The following is a 6,876-nucleotide window of genomic DNA, read 5'->3' as shown; positions in this document are numbered from 1 at the left end:
GTTGGGGCCTTTGGAGATCAAAAGGAAAATAATCTCTCAATGGTCTGGTGACTTGGTTGTTGTCCGACAAAATAAATCTGTTGTGAGTGTTGAAATAAGAGAGCGTTAAGGTTCACTGGTGGTTTTTTTTCCAACTTTGATGTTTTATTGCATGCACCTCAACTTATGGAAAGGCAAGAGGCAAAGGTGGAAATGTAGGACAAGGCTCTAGGCTTCAGGGTATTGTTGCTGGTTATACATACCTTCTGCCTGCCTTGCGCCCAGCCCCAGCTTGCCCTTAGGTTATGGTAGATATTCACTTGATTCACATTTAAGTTGACACATATTACTTACAATTCAAAGGGAAAATAACTTAGAAGAGATTAGGGATCAGAGAAATAGAGCAAATAGAATCAGTAATAAACGGTTGCCAAATTGATTGATTTATTGCCGTCTTATGAATACTTGAATATCAATCATTTCATCTTGGTCCTTCCAGATTGTGAGAAAATCAGTATGGTTAGAAATGAATACCCCACCTAATGGTGGCTCAGGTTTTCTGATCAAATATTGCTGTCAGAGGGTTGGAGGGTGGGGGCTCGAGGGAATTGGGAATGGGCATGAAGCGCAAAAAAAATAAGAAAGCTTGGAAATGGATGCACATTGCAATGCGTTTTGGATACAAACATCGTATTAAGAATCGGTTCATCGATGTATATCAGCCAATGCGTTATTCTATTCCAGTATTGGTACATATGAACTGATATGGAGACATAACCTGAATGTGGAGAGTCGGAATCTGTTGATTATCGTTCGTTCATGCTTGGAAGAACAGCCTTTTAAAAGCTTAACTGGGTTCTTTAGTAGCTTGCAGTCCCAGGGACAATGGATGTTGCATTGCTTGAGAACAGAGAATCGAGCACACAGAACATTGGAGAATGTACACCGGCTTTATCACGCTTCCCTTCGACACTTGGAAACAGAGCTGAAGCCGATGGCTCCATCACAACCCTGGCCTGAAATCAACAAGATTGTCGCACCGAACAAGCAACGAAGTGGACAGTTACCCCCCCCCCCCCCCTCTCTCTCTCTCTCTCTCCCCTTCCTGCTCTTCTTCTTCGTCTTCACCCCATCGATCTCACCTTTGAAAGTACATCCTCGCTGCTGCCACCTCGAAAGATCACGAGAATTCAAAAGGTATGGTGTCGGGATCCCTCTATCTCAAAAGGTCTCTTTCGCTCTCCCTCATTCACCTCCTCTTCTCTCCCCCGTTCTTCTCTCTCTCTGCCCCTGCTTTGTCATCGCCGCTCTGTATCGCCTTCTCTCTCTCTCTCTCTTCGTCTTCACCCCATCGATCTCACCTTTGAGAGCACATCCTCGATGTTGCCACCTTGAAGGATCACGAGAACTCAAAAGGTCAGATAGCATCGATATGCTATCATTAGATGAAGAACATCTATTACAAATATTAGAAGATATTTCTGATGTGGAAATCAGGAGAATATATCTACTTATGGCAATACAGAACCATAAAGAAAAGGATAAAAAATAAAAATCTAAAAATGATTTGCTTAACAAGGAAGATATACTCTCATACAACGGAATTATGAAGAAAGCCCAAGGAACCTCCTCTCAGGCACTTACCTTATCAGACCTAAAGCAAGAGGTCAATAATCTTAAAAATGAAGTTAGATCTCTAAAGACAAGAATTGAAATATTAGAATCTTATAAATATTCAATATACCAAGGAGGATCCAATAGATCCTCAGAAATAGGAAATGTAGAACCTGCTGAATTTGTAGGAGATGATGAAGAATTTGTATATTCAATCAAAGAAGTCAAGTGCCAAAAATGGTACTCAAAAGTTACAATTAAAATTAAAAATTTTAGTTCCTCAGTAATAGCCCTAATTGGTTTAGGTGCTGATATAAATTGTATTAGAGAAGGAATTATGCCTTCTAAATATTTTGAGAAAACTTCCTAGCAAGGGAATCTCTAAGGACATCGAGACCGAGAGCGTTCGGTCCCTCAATCCCATTAAGGCCTCAATTATAAAGGAATTTCACTATTGATAGACATCTGTCCACTTTAAAAAGGTTTGTCCTTCAACATCAAGATTTGCCGCTTCCAAAGTCGAAGATAAAGAAGCATCTTCCCACAGTAAAGAGATAAAGATGCATCTCCAGTTCATCACCCTGTCTAAAAAGACAAGCATCTCAATTAAAGATGCCCTCAAGATAAGATCGAATCTGAAAGAAAATTCTCGAAACAGCTCTCCTGCCTATAAATAAGGATCGTCTTCCCATCCCATGGAGATGGCTGAGAATTACGTTCTAAGGGTGTTTTCCTTCTGAGTAGTCTTCTTGTGTTCTTCTGAGTGTTTTGTGAGCATTTTCTTGTATGAGTGTATTTCATCTGAGTGAGTTCTTGTGAGGTTTGATGAGTGTAATTGTTAAGTTGTGCTTCTAGTGTGCTTTTAGAGTGCTTTTTTCCTTGTAAGTTGAATGTTTCTGTAAACTTCTTTTTTTTTTTTTGTAATCCTAGTATGTTCTTTCTTTAATAAGAAATCAAATTATACCATTTTGTTGTTTTCATGCATAGCATATTGCCTCCCTCATTCTGAATCTCTGTTATTATACTACTCTATTTATAACCCTTCAATTATCGGACCCCTCAATCATTTTCAATTATTGCCCAATTATTATTGCTCACTCCCCACTCCATTTAGTATCAGAGCCATTGACCCATTGATCCAAGCCCCTCTTAAGCTTTAATTCTTTCAAACTGGAACCCATGGTCCATATTTCTTCCATAACCTTTTATGCCCTAAGACAATAAGCCTAGATCTTGAACCTACAAACTTTAGAGATATCTTTTGATGAGATACTACCTAGAACCTTTGGCTAGAGCCCAAAGACTGCAACTTCTTTGGAGAGATCACTTGACTAGAACCTAAGTCAAAGTCGTGTTAGGTTGTGAAGACTTATTGAAAGGCCGTTGAAGTTGACTAACTGTTGAAGGTGAAGTGGCAAGATAAGATGAGGAGATTGTTTAGGTCAACATCTAACTTAGAAGATAGTTATGAAGAATGTAGCACTAGTTTTTCCCTAACCAAGTCCTTGTCCATAAAAAAAATATGGAAGAGATAAACTTCAGCAATATGGAGAAATACCTTCAAAATTGGACCATACCCAAGAAAGCACCTTTGGAGATTTATAAAAAGGGAGTTTTTAGTCTAAAAATAGACTTCAATATTAAAATTGTAGAAAGAACGATAACACTAGCCAATGAATCAGAAGACTTTCACCTTATAGACCGAAAAACAATAGAATCCTATAAGAGAAAAGCCGAATGCCATTTCATCCATTTTGGCCTAGTACAGGTAGCCATCAAACCATTGACCCGATTAGGACATCAAACAATTGCTTTGGCATATCTAAGAGATTCTAGATAAAACGATGGACAGCTCCAAGGGAACTTGGTCACTACCATTGCAATATGTATCGCTATCGCCTTCTCTCTCTCTCTCTCTCCCTCCCTCCCTTCCTGCTCTTCTTCGTCTTCACCCCATCGGTCTCACCTTTGAGAGCACATCCACGATGTTGCCACCTCGAAAGATCATGAGAACTCAAAAGTTCTAATGCTGGGATCCTTCTCTCTCTCTCATTCCCTCTCTTCTCTCCCCCATTCTTCTCTCTCACATTTTCTCTTTCTATGCCCTTGCTTTGTCACGTTGCAGCGACAAATCTGTATCGCCTTCCCCCCCTCTCTCTCTCCCCCTCCGCCCTCCTTCGCTCTCCTCTCTCTCTACCCCTGCTTTGTCACTGCCACTACCACTACAACAAGTTGCAGTGATAGATCTGCATTGCCTTCTCTCTCTCTCTCTTTCTCTCTCTCTAACACTTCCTATCAAATTGACTACAGCAGCCAAACCAACTTCACCAAAAGGTTCAACAAGACATGGTTCTCTGACCATTTCTTCACCGATGGCTCAACTTCTTCCATTGCCGAAACTCATCTCTTCCAGTAGCAACAAGAGCAGACTCATGCCACTCAAGATCTTAGGTTCAAACTCATCTGTGTGAGAAGAACCGACCTTCGGCCAGCTCAATATTGGACGTTTAAAACAGGGGAGGACGGTAAGAGAGAAGACTCGAAATAGGGAAGAAGAGGTCGGGGAAGGGGGAGTTTTTCTCTTAACTTAAGGGCAAAAAGGGCATTTCATCCTTTTCCGTTATGATTTAACAACAATAGCAATTGTCAGAAACAGTAGGAGTGGTTTAAGACAATAGTTAAACAGTAAGGGTAAAGTTTGTTAATTAACTAAAAAATAAGGGTAATTTAAGAAATTTGCCCTAAAATATATGCGTTAATGTGTGTTTTATACACATACATTCATAAAACTAGATTTAGTGTGATGCATTTTTTTTTATTCATCAAAGTTTTTGGGTTCTCTTATTATATCCCTGCATGTCCTACTTTTTATACCATTTTCCATGTATATCTTGATATGCTTATTAAAATTGCTTTTTTGATACTCTTGGCATTTCTAATACTCTGAATTTGGATGCACATGGATATGGTGGAAGGATTTGGATATGATTGATTACATAAGGGTAATTCTCACAAATCTCACAAATACATTAATAATACTAAATTTAAGATTGAAATAACTATTAATAAGATATAATAAATACACTAGAAGATATACTTTTGTGGTTTATATAAAGAATATGTTACATCAATCTAGTGGGACATATAGATATCATACCATTTTACTGATCACACATCAAGAGTCCGAGGTACATATTATATATAATATGTTATTAAAACCATTTATATGTTATTATTTATTTAAGTTAAATTATTAATTAATAATTATAAAAATATATAATTAATCTAAAAATGTATTAGGTTCATGAAAATGTAGAAGGTCCAAAGCAAAACCATATGCAGTAGTTATATTCTAATTAGTAAAACAATTATTTTTTAGTATTCTATTTCTATAAATTATTTATAAAATATATTTTAATGATCTTTTATTTTATATTTGGTTGAATTACATATATCCTTTAAGTTATATGAAACTTGTGTCATTTTTCATTATTTGCATAACATTGGCCGATGGCCTACATGGTGAGTAATCCGTTATTGTCTCAGCCTTGGCCCACCTGGCCTTTCTTCGTAGCCACTATAATAGTTTGGACTCAGACCAGCCTGATCCTAGTGTGAGCCGCTGTGAGCAGCGTCCCCCGCCATCTACTGTGAAGCTCAATATTGATGGTGCCGCCGCTGGGATAATATACTAATTTCCACTGTACTCAATTTCATGAGACTGAGGGGCTTGGTTTGTCTCTTTTGCTCTTCAATGGACTGTTGATCAAGACCTGGAAAAAAGTTGATTCAGCCCGTGAAACCGACCCGATCCAATTCGAAAAAACAGGGTCTCGTATCTAGCTACCATTATTTGAGAATGATCCTACCCAATCCAACTTGGAAAAAAAACGGACTTAGGGCCTCATATTTATCTATCAAAATTTGAGAATGACTCGACCCACCCTGACCTGAAAAAAACTGGGTTGGGTCAGGTTGGGTCTTGGTCAACCTATTAACCTGATTATCAGATCTAATTTGGAATTTATGTATTGTTATAAGTTTTCATTCTTTAATATTTACTATTTATCGTTTACTCTTTGAATTTTTGAGTTTTCAAGTTTTCTTTTTTATTTTATGTTTGAAATTTTAAAGTTAATTCTTTTAATTTTGAGATTTTTCATATTTTTATTTTTTAAAGTTCTAATTATTTTTAGGATTAACCCGAATTGACCCATGGATCATCTCTAACTCGAACATTTAGAATTAGAGTCTAACATTTATTGACTCAATCCAAAATTCAACTTGATTCGAAATCAACCCAAAATGTCTTGACCCAACCCAAATACCAGGTCTTCAACCATCATCGAAGAAGATGCCCTCGTTCCACTGTTGTAGGAGCTAATGAGCTTGATGCTTCTCTGTGATTGTGCATTTCTTCTATCATTAATGATTGCCAAACTCCTCTCTCACTCTTAAGTTACATAATGTTTCTATCACTTATATTACTAGCTTAGATTAGGGAATTTGCTACCCATAATACTAGAAGGGCCCCTGAAACATGATGGTAAGTGGCTTGTCAAAGGTAAATTATTATATAGGAAAAAAAATTGCAAAAGATAAATTTTTTAATTAAATATTTATTGGAAAAAATTATCTATTTAAAATAAATAAAAATTTATTGATAATAATATATTTAATTTAATAAAATAAAACAATAAATAAATAATCACAGCCATCGGGCAATAGAATAAAAGAGGGAGAGATGACTTTTGTTATTGTATTTTTGTTTTATATAGTGGAATAATTGTAAATTATTAAATAATAATTAATTTAATTTAATAAATAAATAAATTTATAAAATAAATGAGATAAATAGACAATCAAGTGAGAGAATAAATGTATATAAATATATACACGATTCTATGTCTTACTTTGCTAGCAATAATAATTTGTTAGATTATTAAATTATTACCTAATTAAATAACTTAGTAAAATAAATGAATAAATAAATAAAACTTTATGTATTATCAACACAAGATTGGTAAAGGTTATCTCAAATTATTTAATTAATTAATTTAGCATTGTTAGTGGGTCGGGCTGAACTACTGGGTTATCGAGCCCATGAACAAGCTTAGCCTAGTTCATGGCCTGACCTAGCCTAAGACTTGGCCCGCAGACCAACCCGGCCCGTGCGGGCTCAGGCTAAAATAAAATTTCAAGATCTTCTTTAATTTTCTTGTCTATTTTTTCAATTTTAAGATCTTCAAAATTTTTAGAAAACATGGCTTAGCCCTATTCATG

Source organism: Nelumbo nucifera, chromosome 5 (assembly GCF_055504915.1).
Source record: "Nelumbo nucifera cultivar China Antique chromosome 5, China Antique-T2T, whole genome shotgun sequence".
Taxonomy (NCBI): Eukaryota; Viridiplantae; Streptophyta; class Magnoliopsida; order Proteales; family Nelumbonaceae; genus Nelumbo; species Nelumbo nucifera.
Note: the sequence above shows the minus strand (reverse complement) of the source record.